This window comes from Mercenaria mercenaria, chromosome 6 (genome assembly GCF_021730395.1).
Source record: "Mercenaria mercenaria strain notata chromosome 6, MADL_Memer_1, whole genome shotgun sequence".
NCBI classification, from domain to species: domain Eukaryota; kingdom Metazoa; phylum Mollusca; class Bivalvia; order Venerida; family Veneridae; genus Mercenaria; species Mercenaria mercenaria.
The window spans coordinates 48,660,121-48,677,285 of NC_069366.1; the positions used below are offsets into that span (position 1 = coordinate 48,660,121).

Here is a 17,165-nt window from a genome sequence, read left to right on the forward strand (position 1 = left end):
TCTCTTCTGGTCAGAGGTGAGATCAGAGTCATTAAGGCTGATTCCAAGATCTTCTGCAATTTCAATATAGTGCTCATCAGTTAGTGTGTCGGTATGAATAGAATTAACAGATGCAGGAGCTTCAGAATTTTCAGAAGTAGGAAGATCAGTAACTTGCGTGACATTAGCACAGTTAATTTCAGAAAGAACAGAAACTCTAGCATTAGATTTTAAAAAGACGGGAAGAGCAGTTGGATTCATGAGACGGTACTGTATTTTTCCATCCACAACTGTAGAAAGACATTTGCCTCCTGCCAGTTCATCTTTTATTAGATTCTTTGGCGGCTCACACAGCACAGTTTCACCATCCTTAAATTTGTTAGTTTTTAAGGGAAGGATAAATTCTGAGTGTGGAGGTATGACATGTGACGTAAGTGTTTTACCAAAATCAGTTTTAGCAAGATCTGGTGAAATTAAAGAGATAGTGATTTGGTTAGTGTTTTCCTTGTTAATTGTTATAAAGTTAGATTGGAAATTCAGCTGGAATCCTTCTTTCTTCATAAAATCTCTTCCAAGAATGACTGGTTCATGGAGTGTTGAGAAGACATGGAAAGTGTGTTGAAAGGGGAAACCATCAATAAGGAAAGAAAGAGTGATGGTTCCTAGCACTGAATGGATCTCACCACATACACCATAAATATGAGCAATTTGGGCAGGGTCATACTGAGGGTCTTTAGAAAATTTCTTAACAATGTGCTCACTTATACAAGAAATACCAGCACCAGAATCAAAGAGTGTTTGGTACTGTTTTGAATCAATTTGAATATACGCCCTACAGTTTTGATCTAGAGAAGAAACTAAAGAAATAGTGGGTTTGACCTCACAATCATTGGTAATGTTAGCACAGGTTTGTTTAGAGCACTGCCAAGGAGCCTTATAAGAAGCCATTTTATCTAGAGCACTTAAAGTCTAAATACTAATACAATGGGAAAAATATATATCTTTACAAAAATTTACTTAGTCTAGTGAAATAAGTTATAATTGCTGAACTAGTTGAAATAATGGTAAGTGAAAATACTCAACTTTAGGTTAAGTTTGCTTTAAACATTTAAGTTTAATTGTAAAACTTGTAATCAAGTTCGAAACTGTACAAAATAATAGAATTTTTCCAGCACTTGCAAAAATGTGTACTCAAAGTAGAGATTATTAAATAAATTTTACTGAAAATTTGTGAATATAGCTTGGAAACAACAATTTAATGAAAAACTTTGATTAAATGTGTTCAAATTTTCTACTATCTACCATGAAAATACAACAAAAGTAGATGAAATTGTGCAAAAGCTGTTCTGAATAGAATAAAGTAACAAATCAATTGGTTAACAACAACTGTTTCAAATACACGAGAAACAATATAGCACTAAATGTTGAAATTTCACTTACCAAAATATAGCACTTTAAGAATTTTCAATTGTCTTGATGTTTATCACATCATATCTGTTGTTTTCTGGCTTCTTCTGGTCTTCTTCTGGATGACGGCTCTTCTCTTCAAGTAACAGCTCAAATGCGGTCAGTCCCTGACTTCAGTAGGTTCCTAATTTTAGGTTATGGTGGTTTGTTTTTAGTGTTTATGAAATATCTGCTTTAATTAGCTCTGATCCCTCAATTACATTAACAATTCTAGGATTGTCTGTTGCAGTTTATTTTATTAGCATTTTGATCCCCGAGTTTACTTTCAGCACTTTTTGTTTTCTTCTGATTTTGACATTCAAGTCCACAATAGCACTTTCACAAGTTGTTGTAATTCTTCTTCAAAGTTTAGTCCATTTCTCGTATGTATATAATGATCGTACCCGGATTCTCCACCACAAATCTGTGACCGTCGGTTCGGCAGCTCCAAATAGTTGTGGGGGAAATTATGCTCAAGTGGTAACTGACCACCGAAGACCGATCAGTCAACAGATATTTTGGAGTGGGGTCATTGCCCCTGTATGGTTGCACAAATGATAAACTCCATGTTTCAGTTCAGTAATTAATTCTTTTATTTTATGATGGACACCAATGTGTAGTTTATGTAATGTTATTTCAATATTTTAGTATAGTCCAGTATTCCAAATGTTATCAAAGTTCTATGTTCAAAATACAGTTAAAGATAAACACATCCAAGACAAGCACCGAAATTGTATTCTATACTGTCAATTTAGTTTAGCGATGTTGCTTGTTCGAAATTACAAAGAAGACTGATTTTTAGTTGGAAAACAAATTATATGTTTCCAAGGACAATCTCCAGGGTAACCATATTAGCCAATAAAAATTTAAAAGTAATTTTATATTTAAACCAATGAAAATTATTGTAACAAAAAGGTGAAATCATTTACTTAAGAATTTAGAAGTTTACTTAAGAACATGCCTGGGCTTCACACTTAATCAGCCAAGGAAGCCAAGGTGTTTGTTAACAAAAGCACCTAATGCAAAGTGCTAAAAGCAAAATCTGTTTTATAATCAAAAGTGTTTAGAAAGTGATAAAGTAAAAATTTCTGACATGTTTAAGCAGGAAAATAATAAGTTAAGTAACACATGTCCAAGCAAATAATGTTACAAAATAGAAAAATCAATTTTGAATAATTTTTACTTAAATTCACAAGATTTGAAATTAAAATAATAAAATTTTAATTTATCATTAAAATTTTATGAAAGAATTTGGCTGATTTTATAGCCTGGTTACATATATCTAATACTGATTTACATAAGATAACAAGCTGGCTAATGAAAGTTGCCAAGCTACATTCATCGAGAAGAAATTAATGCAAGTTAAAAAAAAGTCAATGATCAAATGAGACTTTTTTCATCCTCATAGATCGCTATTGATAAAATGTCAATTAAGACGTGTCCCAAAACATCGTGATCAAAATTAAGATGCTATGCGATTTAAATCATCACATTTTCATATTCTGAAAATTAACAATCTTTGTATGTAGAAAATATTTTGATTGTCTCCCTTGCATTAGGTACAAAAATATTACTGACTACTAATCTCGTATGTTTTATTGATGTTGGTGACGACCATGATAATGATGATAATAGCTTACGATGATTTTGATAATAAAAAAGATATGTTTAACTGTGGGTAAAAAGTTGGCCAAGAAAGTGCAAGTGTACTTTGTGTTCTTTTATCACAGAAATTCACGTAACTTATTACATAAGATTTTAAAACAGATTAAAAATAGAAAGATGATGAAGGTGATGCTGGAAAAATTACATCATTTCCTCCATAACAGATATTGTTAGTGACAGTTTTTCTGCACATATAACCAAATGTTTTAAAACAAGATGAATCTGAGACAGTTTGTATGTGTATAAAACCTAAAATTTCATGCAAACTTAGATATGTGACAGCTTTTATGGATATAAAACCAGACTTTATGACATTTCATATAAGACCAAAATTTTCAAACAAACTATAGATATACAACAGCTTTTATGCAAATACAACCACCTATTGTCTTGAAAGTATGATGACTAGTTACTTAATACAAAATCATTTGATCTCGTACCAGTTTTAAGGCTGGCCTGTAGCCTGGGAAGCCGTTGATAATATTTGTGTTTTGTCAGAAGAAATCATACCTAATATTTATGCATTAAAGATATCACTTAATTTGCGCTAATTAGTGTTAATTGGCATTCATCGAGTTTCTGATATTATCAACGCCTGGGAAAATCTGAAGGAGTTTCCATGTAACTATTGATTATCGATTTTCTATAATTAGCCTAATTAACATGTGATCATATTTGCGCTTGTCTGAATCGAAAACAAGGCAATGTTGCCAAAATTTCGACAATTTTCGTAGATCAGTAGGTCTGCATTAAAATAACATCTTGATAGCTATGACCCAAATTTAAGTTTATACTGACATATTTAAAAGTTGTTACAACTTGCTGGAAAAGCTATGGGAGGTACAAACCGGTATCTGTCTATGGCCCGGAAATGTTCGGAAACCTTCGGATGTACACGATTCTGATCTGTTTTTTCCATGAGAATTCCGTTTCTATTTTTAGCCATGGATTATTGCTTTCAGAAATTATCGTTCTTTATTAAACACCCGTATATTTCGGGTATAATATAGGTGGCACTGCGGTCGGAAAACAGGTTTCCCCAGGCTGTCAATTTGCAGGTAGAAAAAGAAATATTATTTTGAAATTGTCAGACTGGATTCCCAGGCTAGCTGGCTTGTAGAAGAAACATCATCTCTGTTATGATACAACAACTCTTGATGCAAACTAATTCATACTAGTTTAACCAGTTTAACCTGCTAAATTTCTAAAATGGACTGGTCCATCATTCAATTTGGGAAATACTATTATCATTTGAAGGGGTGTCCGCTGAAATTAACTGACAGAGTAGTGAACAGTGCAGACTATGATCAGCCTCCTTAAAAGTAATTTTAAGAAAAGACACCAAAAACCTTAAATATCTGAAAATACTTTGGATGTCTATAGATGAGATCGCAACTTTCAAGCTCTAAGTTTTTTTAGGGGTCAAGATGACCTGAAAGGGCATAATTATAGTTTTCCAAAGAGATTATAACTTCAGAAAGAGGATTGTTGATTCTATTCCATGAAAAAAATATATATACGGTTTGAAATTTTTCATTGTGAAAATCATTGAAGTAAAATTGACAATACCTGTTGCCTGACCTAGATCTGACTATATTCCCACCAAATGCCACTTTCTTTCTTCAATTTTCACAATTACAACACAACTGGCTGACAAATAGTGAAAACAACAAGCTAATTAATAATGTACATGAACTTGAAATGTCTGAAAACTGCTTGATAACTAACACCTTATCTGCCAGTGCTGATAATTTCCATCTAATCATTCGATCCAAAATGTAAATTTTGGGGAACTACATCTTAATTGTGTTAATTAAAGGAAATAGTTAGCCGAAAAGCAAACATTGGATTAGAAATGAATAGAAAATTAGCTTAAAGGTTTTAGGCAAAAGTTTATAATTTCTTTTGTTCCCCAGGTATAATGTAAACATCCCAAATATTTAACCCAAATTGTACACAAATGCCTTAATCACCCAATATTTCTATTAATTGTTACAGATTAGTTCGGCCCAAGATAAGATATAACACTACCTGAGTTTTAAGCTCCAAAATTTGATAATTACCCATCTACCCTTATATGCCCAAGGCCACTTATGCTGGAGAACAAAATTTTTCAATTAGTGTCAATCCTTAGACATTTGGTCATCTACATAATCAGAACTAATAAAATAACCCAGACATAGGCGAAAACAAAATAAACATCATAAAATTTATGGTACTACTATTAATGCCATAGATATAAGTATCTAACTAAGTAAGTCCTTTACTGGAATAAATTAAGTTCTGTTCTTGCACTGTCTCTACTCTCAGAAAATGCAATACAGAAACCCTCTAACCCAGGAAGTCTCCAACCAACATAATACAACATAAATTATGGATTCTCCAACCAACAAAATACAACACACAAACTCTCCAACCCAAAAAATGGAACATTCCAGGAAGTCCACAACCCACAAATTGCAACACAGGAATTTTACAACCTGCAAAATGCAACATACAAAATAAACAAACCACAAACTCTCAAATCTAAAAGCTGTCACAAAGAAACTATCCAACCCACAAAGTTTAATGCAGGAATTATTTTGCGCAGGAACTCTCCATCCCAAAAAATATCACACAGGAACTCTCAAATCCACAAAATATCACACAGGGAATTTCCAATCCACAAAATACCACATTAGTCTATCCATTTTGCAACAATATCTCTATTAACCTACAAAATATGATGCAGGAATTCTACAACCTATCAAATGCCACACTAAAACTCTACAAAACAGGAACTCTTCAGCTCAAAAATGCAGTACAGGGACTTCTAATCCACAAAATGCAACACAGGAACACTAATCCACAAATATAACTCAGCAACTCCCCAAACCATGCACAAAATAATTTAATGTAAAAGGACATACTGAATTGTTCTTATATAACATACATTTTACAGTCTAGCCAGTTATTGCTCTACTGTAGAAAAACAACAACAGTGGTCTGGGTTTTGAGAAATAAGAAAAATAATAAATATAAGAAAACAAAGTTTCCTGGGTTACATAACTTTTGAACCTGCACTCTTTTTGGAGGGAATTGTATATATTGTGTAACAAATAATATATATATTCATTTTTCTCTCATCTACATGCAGATCTCTTAACAATGACAAATTAACAAAAAATTCAAGATTCATGGATATACAACAGCCCCCTGAGAAAACTTTGCTCCTGTTTTAATGTTGTTACAACTATAAAGACCTCCAGATGGTTTCTATCCAAATATCTTTGTCGACAGAAGCTAACTACAGTACTGGTGGCGTGTAAAAACAACACCTCATGAAAATGGCATCAATCCTTCATTTGTGAGTAGGGCTCACTTCTGTGAGATGATAATATTAAGCCTCTGTGGTTGTTGTTATCATTTTTTAACAAGAAATTATCATAAATCTGTGTAATAAAATCTAGAAATATTTCACATCTAAATAAATGCTGTCATTTGAAGTTCTTAGAAACTTTATATAAATTTCTGAAAAGGTAAGTTGCTGGGTACTCAAATGGGTCAAATTTGTTAACTGTGTCAGAGAGCATAGGTCAAATGTCTATAACAGCTGAAAGAAGCTTAATATCTTGGTAGTACTAGTACAATCATCTGCTGTTCCAAGAAGTCACAAGTCCGAGTGGAAAGGGTACTTATTTCATATGTATTTTCATTATCCATTTACTTACCAACGTTTTTCCATATTGACATCCAAATCTAGCGCATGGAGTCATTTTTATATTGTCATGTCAAAAATGTCATTATCAGTGATATTTTCAATTTTACTGTTGTTATACCAGAAATGTATACATGTATTTATACAATATCAATAAGAGAACATGCATATGCATTAAAACAGATTATTAGCTTGTCATCGAGAACTTTGGACTCGTTCCTTAGTGGAATGATACTGCCTTTCTTAAAGAGACATGCAATATTAAGATATGTAAGAACTTGTGCATATTTCTCAACCTAAAAGTATGGGATTCTTGAATGGTTCAAAAATAATAAATTGTCCGGTGTATTAGACTCGAACATGTAAAGAAAAACTGACCAAATGGAGATTTAAACTTGCGGCATGTCTGAATAACAAAGATAAAATTGATTCTGCGACTTAATGGCACCAATATGCATTATGTCTTTGCAGTATAAAGTTGAAATGGAACCTTTAGTAAAATTTCAAAGACGTTAATAATAGCATAGAAGTTATAGATAATCTCCAGTATATTGTAAGAATTTCAAAATAACTCTTGAAAAAGATTAGTTTTTTTGTAATAATGTTAAAAAGTATTTATTGAGCACAGACAAAATTATATATACTGATAGAATACTTCTTTGAAAGCTGAAATTGTTATCATTTTAATTAATATTCGTGGTGAATTTTATAAGCTTAGATAACCATACTTAAATGAACCAATATAATTATATAAAAGATGCATTTATAATCAAAGATCTGCAGCTATATATTTATGAGCTTTATGTAGAGGAATTTTCTTTATAAACAAACCTTGAGCTCTGTATTACATTTGAATTTATCATGATAAAAATCCACTCCAAATTTCTCTGGATGAAACATAAAATCTCAACAATCCCTCAAAATTCTAATGAAAAATTTCAACTGCACACTGCTTTATCACACATTTTAACACACTGAGATTCTCTGTGTTGCAAATCCCCTGCACTAACACTGTTGTAAAATCCCTTCAGATAACAAAGGGGCCACTAATTACACAAATAAAGTCTGATCAATCACTGATCAGGGGTCAATATTTCCCCTAACTGACCCCTTAATGTCATCCCCTCTTTAAATCCTATAAAATCCTTAAACACACTGAAATTACTGAATCTAAAGGAAAGAGTTACCTGGATTTTTTACGACTTTTCTAAATATTGTCTCATTACCCCCTTTTCAACAATTACAGAAGATAAAGATTTTGAGCAGACTTTTACACAATCACAACTTGTGTACATCCAGGGAATATTCAAACACTTCACATACAAAGATAACCAATACAAATCAAACATTTTATCAATATGAACGACTGATAAAAACATCTTAAAATGACAGCTCCATTTCAATAATCCTGCTAAAAACCATTCTTTTGTTACAAATATTGTTTTGCAGAAAAATTGTAACATTCTATCATAAAAAGCAAAAACTGTTAAACATCAAATACAAAACTAACAAAAAGTAACAAAACATGAAAGAAAATAGGGAAATGGTTTAAATGAATCAAATATGCCTAACTGTTAATGTAAAGGAGAAACTGAAAAAATGTTGGCTTTAAACCTACCATAACTTGAAGTATACATTTTTTATCAATATTTTTTTTCCTTGGTACTTTATTGGTCCTTTTCGTTTTGTGGAATAATAACTTTTCAATATATATTCATGTCATAAATTATCAGTTTAAATTTAATGAGTAATAGAGAAAATAAATCTTACAAGATGTCATCCAAGTATAATGTTTATTAATCCAAGGTAATCGAGATGTATCCGAAAATATTTAAAGTATCGTTTGATCACTGTTATCCAACATCACTGGACAAATATTTACAAATATCGATATCTATTATGTAAAATAAAGTAACAACACATATTTGGAAAATAAAAAAAACCTTAATTCATAAAGATATGTCTAGAAAATAAAATAATTTACTCCACAATCAAAGCACTAGTTTTTTAATTTTCCCTCTTTTAAACCTTGCCGTTCCAAAACTACGATATAGGACGTAACATGCATTTCAGGATATCCAATGAGAAATTATCCCAAGACGAACCTGTTAAATCCATGTACTCAAAAAGCTTGTTGTAGTAGCAAGCATGTGCAGACACTGATTGCCCTATTCCTCTTTTCTCATCACAATTTTTACGATCATTATAAAAAACCTGTTGGTCCGAGCAGGGTTACAGCTAAAATACTTAAGGGCGGACTTTTTCCCAATCTGTGTGTTCGATGTTACAATAATTATGGGAAGAAAAGGCCACATCTCTCATTAACACTGGCGGGGGACCAATATTGGAAAAAAAAAATGAAAATCGGGAATTTTGGATGTTGCATTGTTATAAGGAGTATCGGACATGCTTTGTCAATGTAGATTTTCGTTTGGATTAAACAATATCAAAAGAGATTTAACATTTAAAATTAAACTTTAAGTAAGTTAAAAGTTAACAATCTGTAAATTATCTATAATTTCAGCTATAACTACTTAAAGACCTATTAAGCTCTATATATACTTTTGAAGTTTTCGTTCGCATTATAAAATAAAATGACAACACATTTTTATGAAAATGAGTCATTGTTTAAACAACCCTAAATTAAGGTATAAAATTAGTTTGTTTGTTTTATATGCCTTAAACGTAATCTTCCTGATTATCCTTACCAACATGGGAGAAATATAAATAAAATAATTCCGCACCTTAAATTTACAGAAAAACGGCATAAATTCCTTAACTCGCCAAGTCGAAACAAGGAAACCATATAACTAAGTATAGATCAATCAATTAAATTTCTGATAATATGAGTCCAAATAATTCCGTAACCAAGTTTTCACAAGTTAATTACTGTACGGATAATGAAATACGCGATCAATAGTCCTTGATTGCTCGACCTAACATTTGATAAGCGTTGATTAAAAATGTCTAATTAACACGGAGGCTAGAAGCCGTACTATAACAGACCGCACAGTTTCCTATAACTGATTATCTGGTCGATTAATTACTTTTGTGGCAGTAAAAGAAAACTTCTTTTCTTCACATACATTACTTGCCTAGTTCATCAAAGGGAAATAACCTGTTACTTTCCTAAAAGATTTCTTTTCAATTCATATGATAGAATAAATAGCATTTACTAGCTAAGAAACATATGTTTTGATTTATAAAGCTGCGTCACTTGCATATCATTTTTATATCCGTTTACACATTTTCAACCAATCTATACAACTCTATATCATATAAATTTCCTCATTTATTACCGATGGCTGTCAATTTTAGTCTTGTAAGGATAGCCATCCATTTGCTATACAGATTCTATCAAGGTGCTTGCATGTGCTGAATTAGGCTCTAGAGAGAACCCGAGACTGTCCTAGAACCCAAGACTGTCCTCAAATGTGAATCTTTGTACCACTATAGCCACTTGTGTGACTTTAAATCAATTAAAGCAGGAACATATAGGATACCACTGAACATCAGCTAAAAAATGTAACCGAAATATAGTGATGTAACTGGAACATAGTCCCAAACAGCAAATTTTCATTCCAGTTTTCAAGCTTGTAAACTTAAAACTTCACACCTCTATGGATGAACTGTTACAGTTGACTGCCACTCGCAATTTTTGGTTCGAGCCCTGCTTGGGTCGTCATGTGAGGAATCCATCCAGACTTAAATCATAACTTTGTGACTTAACGCCCAACAACAAACACAATTTTTAAACAAGAGCTGTCCGTAAGGCAATTTAAGCTCGACTATTCGAAATATTGTCCCAGAAGCAGGAAAATATTACCCAAAAAGGTTAAATATCAAAAGAGTTTTAAGTTCAAAAGGGGGCATAATTTGACCAAAATGCATATCAGTTATGGGACTTGTTGCTATCAACTAGTTTTATAACCCTGAAGGCACATGTGAAGTTTCAATTCAATATCTGCATTAATTCTTGAGATAGAAACTCGCATGTAAAACTTTAACCAGAATTTTCAAAGTCCAAAAGGGGGCATAATTTGCCCAAAATACATGCCAGAGTTACGGGACTTGACCCAGTGAGGTTGGTAATTGATCTAGAAAAAGAAAAAAGTTTCAAATCTATATGCCTTTTAATAATTGCCGTATGTACTTGCACGCAAAACTTTAACCAGGATTTTCTAAGTCCAAAAACGGGAATAATTTGCTCAAAATACATGTAAGAGTTATGCGACTTGATCCAGTGAGGTTAGTAATTGATCTAGAAAAAGAAAAAATAAGTTTCAAATCTATATGCCTTTTAGAAATAGCTGTATGTACTTGCACGCAAAACTAACCAGAATTTTCTAAGTCCAAAAGGGGGCATAATTTGGCCAAAATGAAGGTTAGAATTATGGGACTTGCTGCTATCAACTAGTTTTATAACCCCGAAGACACATGTGAAGTTTCAAATCAATATCTACATTAGTTTTGGAGATAGTAACTTGCTATGTAAAACTTTAACCAAAATTTTCTAAGTCCAAAAGGGGGCATAATTTGCTCAAAATACATGTCAGAGTTATGGGCCTTGACCCAGAGAGGTTGGTAATTGACCTAGAAAAAGAAAAAATAAGTTTCAAAGCTATATGCCTTTAACTGATGGCTGTATGTACTTGCATGCAAAAACTTAACCAAGGTGTGACGCCGACGCCGACGCCGACGCCAGGGTGAGTAGAATAGCTAGACTATTCTTTGAATAGTCAAGCTAAAAATAACTTAAAACAATTTAAAATCTCTACCAGCTCCTAAAATTTTATACTTAACACACTTAAGTCTTTAGAAATTTAACGAGAAATAATGATCAAAATTAACTTTTCGTACTTACATCAATTCGAGAAAAAATCTTACGCAAAGTCCATTAGATCTTCAGCTAAAAACATTGCAGACACCCGTCTCTTGCATTGTTGCCGACCAGATATAAGAAAATAAGCAAATTTAATTGAATTGCACAAACGCTCGAGACTAATAGACCATATTACAATTAGAAATGATTTCTAAACATTGCTTCACAATAATCATATAAAGTTTACAAGTTTATAGCACAATATCAGGCTAACAATAGAAATCAGGAAAGAGATGTATATGCAATTACATCAAACAAAGAGAACGGAACTACAATTTATTAACAATATATTCGCACATGCGATGATGACACAAAAGTTGCCTTAGACACAGTACGTCAGATTTGTAAGGATTGTATGAAGGTGCAAAAACTGTTAATGAAATTAACAACTAGGTTCATGAAGGTAATTAAAGTTCACGATACCTGTATTTTCAACTTTTATCGCATTGAATGTCATAGGTAAGATTTCCAGCAACAGACAGTCATTTTACTCTATATCTGTGATACTCAATTTTATTTCTAATCCGAAAAGGTGAAAAAAGACACATTTACTATACAGACATTCATTTTGTTCTCCTACATTAACAGCCCTATTAATTTCATCACAAAATCACTGAAATTTCAAAAACTTTCCTTACAAATCTTCTTTGCACAAACAACAGAAAACAGTAAACAAACTAAAGTCTTTAGAAAACACCATGAATTACTTAGAGTATTTTTCATATAACTAAACATATCAGGCATATAAGCCTTCCAAAGTATAAGAACAGTGTTTGTTTGTTTTGTTGGGTTTAACGTCGCATCAACACAATTATAGGTCATATGGTGACTTTCCAGTTTTTGTGGGTGGAGGATGACCTTGGTAAACCACCAAACTTCCGTAAGTCAGCTGGATGGCTTCCTCACATGAAGAATTCAACGCCCCAAGCAAGGCTCACATCGGTGAGGGGCAAGTGACTCGGAGTCAGCGACCTTAACCACTCAGCCAAAGAAGCCCCATGGGAGTGAGGTATCTTGGATTTTATTTTACAGGAATTATTCATTAATTCATGTTATTTCAATATCAACTGATTGACTGTTTACTATGTAATGTAACGGTTATATAGTGTAAAAGAAACTGTCAATGTTATGAACGACATTGTTTTAAAGTGATCATTTGTAGTATCATGCATGTCATATCTGACATGTAACATACTTTGAAAATCCAAGACACTGCCACCATTACGACTGATTTTAACTAATACACAGAATTACTACTTTTTTCAAAACAACTTCCAATATACCCTTCTGCTGGGTTACCTATTCCACATGAATATAGCGCATGCAAATCATTACGTTCTGGCTACGCCAATAAAAACGATCCTTCAATTACCATTAATTATAAAGTATTGCAATTTTTTAAAAATGAACTTTGGCAAAATGAAATTGTCAAGTCATGTCAACTGCGAATGCTGTACACCTTAAACAAGTAAAATACATCCCTTGATTACCTTTCAATTCACAAAAAGCAAGAGAAAAAATTCGTTAAGTCTAAATTTAAAGCTAAGAAATCCCGCAAAAACACGTTTATTTCACTAGAATCCAGCCGGAATAATCAGTTACCATAAACTCTCGCTAAAACATCCTTTTAATTAGCTGCAGGTTGAAGATGCTTCCAATTAGAAACCTTGCTAATTGCATCTTGCAGTAATGATGTTAATTACTGCCTCTACTAACTAACTCTAATTTGTCACTTGGAAACAGCTACAGTAGTTTATAGGTTATAAAACCTGCAAGTATTAACTTAATTTATTGCGTTTCACTTTTGGTATATTATCTTGAGGATGACATGCAGGAAAATAGAAAGCTCTGATGTAATGATCGTCACACGACTTGAAAATTGTTCTGCTGCCAGTGTTACTTTATATAGCCTGTAGTTGTGTCAGTATGCAACACTGAGGCCCCTTAATGTATTTGGCAATTCCTTACAGACTATTACAGTGCACAGTATTGAATGTTTACTCCTAAATGTGTATAATGCCATTTTTCAGTAGTTTATCAAATATATTATGGGATTTAGTTTGTGCTGTAATGCACTATGTGGCAAAGAGTGTTTGTCCCTAAATGGATTTAATGCCGTTTTTCAGTAGTTCGCCATAATGTGGCAGTGTTTGTCCCTTAATGTGTTTAATGCCATTTTTCAGTAGTTTGCCGTAATATGGCAAAGAGTGTTTGTCCCTTAATGTGTTTAATGTCATTTTTCAGTAGTTCGCTGTAATGTGGCAAAGAGTGTTTGTTCCTAAATGGATTTAATGCCATTTTTCAGTAGTTCGCCATAATGTGGCAGAGTGTTTGTCCCTTAATGTGTTTAATGCCATTTTTCAGTAGTTTGCCATACTATGGCAAAGAGTGTTTGTCCCTTAATGTGTTTAATGCCATTTTTCAGTAGTTTGCCGTAATGTGGCAAAGAGTGTTTGTCCCTTAATGTGTTTAATGTCATTTTTCAGTAGTTCGCCGTAATGTGGCAAAGAGTGTTTGTCCCTTAATGTGTTTAATGCCATTTTTCAGTAGTTTGCCGTACTATGGCAAAGAGTGTTTGTCCCTTAATGTGTTTAATGCCATTTTTCAGTTCGCCGTAATGTGGCAAAGAGTGTTTGTCCCTTAATGTGTTTAATGCCATTTTCCAGCAGTTTGCCGTAATGTGGCAAATACTGTTTGTCCCTTAATGTGTTTAATGCTATTTTTTTTCAGTAGTTTTACTGGTAATGAAATGCAGTTATACTTGTTGCTTTAATATTGCAGTACACAGCTACGAGTGTTTAGCACTGCCCCTTAATGTGTTTAATGGCATTTTTCAACAGTCAACCAGTTACTTATAGCAATTCAGTTAATGCTCCTTATTGCAAGGTACAGTAACGGGTGTTTACCTATTAATGTTTAATGGCATTTTTTGCAGCAGTTTGAAAGTCATGTAATGGAATTCGATATGTTCCTTTATGTGACAATGATCGTTCATCTCTTAATGAGTCTGATGCTATTTTTCAGCAGTATACCAGTTATGCAGTTGAATTCAGTATGTTCCTTAAAGCAATGTGCAACAAGGTGTGTTTGTCCCTTAATGTATTTAAAGTCATTTTTTGGCTGTGCTATAGTTGTACAATGGAATTCAGTACCTTCCTTATCACACCTCGCAACAAGTATTTGCCCCTTTTATGTATCTAATGTCATTTTTCAGTACTGTATCACATTATGCAATGAAATTTAGTAAGTTCCTTATTGCACTGTGTGACAACAAGTGTTCCTCCCTTAATAATGTGTTTTATACCACTTTTTTAGCAGGGTACCAGTTATACAATGGAATTCAGTTTGTTCCTTTATTACTGCAGTTTGCAGAAGACTACAATGTTGAAATGAACAATATGAAAAACAATGCAATAATGAGATGAAGCAATGAACATTACTTACACTGAATTACTAATTAATCATACTAGCCGGAAACAAGTATGAATAAATCTATAAATAATTCCACCTTCTTCCAAAAAAAATCTGCAAAAAACAGAAAAATCCATTGCAAAACAGTTAACTATAATATTAGGAGACAGTAAAGAATGCATGTTAATGCATGTGCTTACATCGTGCACTTGACTATCAGTTTTTATGCTCTCAGTCAAAATATCTTGAAATCTTATTAAAACCCCACTTAAAACTCTCAAGTCGCCCAGGTTTCAGCCAACTATAGGAGATTGGAAATGCTCATTAATCCATAGTTATCAGTTTATAGATGTTTTTAATCACATCTTTATCATGTTTTAGCCTCTCAATGTGATCTATGATAGTGGATTCATATTGGTTTCACCTCCCTATCTCTTATCAAGATTAAGTTTGACTCTGTTAGCCCTATAGCACAGTAGCTGGGGGTAAACAGAGGTTGGTCAATGTCTTAGAAAGGGGGTATATAAAGGTGTCTATCAGCCTTGTAGCACAGTAGCTACAGCAAATAGAGGAGCATTTATCAGCCTTATAGTACAGTAGCTGGGGGTAAACAGAGGTTGGTCAATGTCTTAGAATTATACCACAGAAAAGGGGGTATATAAAGGTGTCTATCAGCCTTGTAGCACAGTAGCTACAGCAAATAGAGGAGCATTTATCAGCCTTATAGTACAGTAGCTGGGGGTAAACAGAGGTTGGTCAATGTCTCAGAATTATACCACAGAAAAGGGGGTATATAAAGGTGTCTATCAGCCTTGTAGCACAGTAGCTGCAGTAAACAGAGGAGCATTTATCAGCCTTATAGCACAGTAGCTGGGGGTAAACAGAGGTTGTGTCAATGTCTTAGAATTATACCATAGAAAAGGGGGTATATAAAGGTGTCTATCAGCCTTGTAGCACAGTAGCTGCAGTAAACAGAGGAGCATTTATCAGCCTTATAGTACAGTAGCTGGGGGTAAACAGAGGTTGTGTCAATGTCTTAGAATTATACCATAGAAAAGGGGGTATATAAAGTGTCGATCAGCCTTGTAGCACAGTAGCTACAGCAAATAGAGGAGCATTTATCAGCCTTATAGTACAGTAGATGGAGGTAAACAAGTTGTGTCAATGTCTTAGAATTATATCATAGAAAGGGGGTATATAAAAGTGTCTATCAGCCTGTAGCACAGCAGCTGCACTAAAAAGAGGAGCATTTATCAGCCTTATAGTACAGTAGCTGGGGGTAAACAGAGGTTGTGTCAATGTCTTAGAATTATACCATAGAAAAGGGGGTATATAAAGGTGTCTATCAGCCTTGTAGCACAGTAGCTGCAGTAAACAGAGGAGCATTTATCAGCCTTATAGTACAGTAGCTGGAGGTAAACAGAGGTTGTGTCAATGTCTTAGAATTATACCATAGAAAAGGGGGTATATAAAGGTGTCTATCAGCCTTGTAGCACAGTAGCTACAGCAAATAGAGGAGCATTTATCAGCCTTATAGTACAGTAGATGGAGGTAAACAGAGGTTGTGTCAATGTCTTAGAATTATATCATAGAAAAAGGGGTATATAAAGGTGTCTATCAGCCTTGTAGCACAGTAGCTACAGCAAATAGAGGAGCATTTATCAGCCTTATAGTACAGTAGCTGGGGGTAAACAGAGGTTGTGTCAATGTTTTAGAATTATATCATAGAAAAAGGGTATATAAAGGTGTCTATCAGCCTGTTACACAGTAGCTACAGCAAATAGAGGAGCATTTATCAGCCTTATAGTACAGTAGCTGGGGGTAAACAGAGGTTGTGTCAATGTCTTAGAATTATATCATAGAAAAAGGGGTATATAAAGGTGTCTATCAGCCTTGTAGCACAGTAGCTACAGCAAATAGAGGAGCATTTATCAGCCTTATAGTACAGTAGCTGGGGGTAAACAGAGGTTGTGTCAATGTTTTAGAATTATATCATAGAAAAAGGGGTATATAAAGGTGTCTATCAGCCTTGTAGCACAGTAGCTACAGCAAATAGAGGAGCATTTAATCAGCCTTATAGTACAG

The 17,165-nt window shown here is 33.5% G+C and overlaps 1 protein-coding gene across 2 annotated transcripts in view; it reads right to left on the bottom strand.

Moving 5' to 3' along the window:
• The window catches only part of LOC123550509 (zinc finger homeobox protein 4-like), a 106,739-nt gene extending 97,926 nt beyond the window's left edge, over window positions 1-8,813 (bottom strand). For both annotated transcript variants that reach the window (XM_053545827.1, XM_053545826.1), the window contains exon 1: window positions 8,558-8,813. The gene's annotated coding sequence lies outside the window, so the exon portion shown is untranslated. The remainder of the gene's footprint in view (window positions 1-8,557) is intronic.
• Between the last annotated feature and the right edge of the window lie 8,352 nt (window positions 8,814-17,165).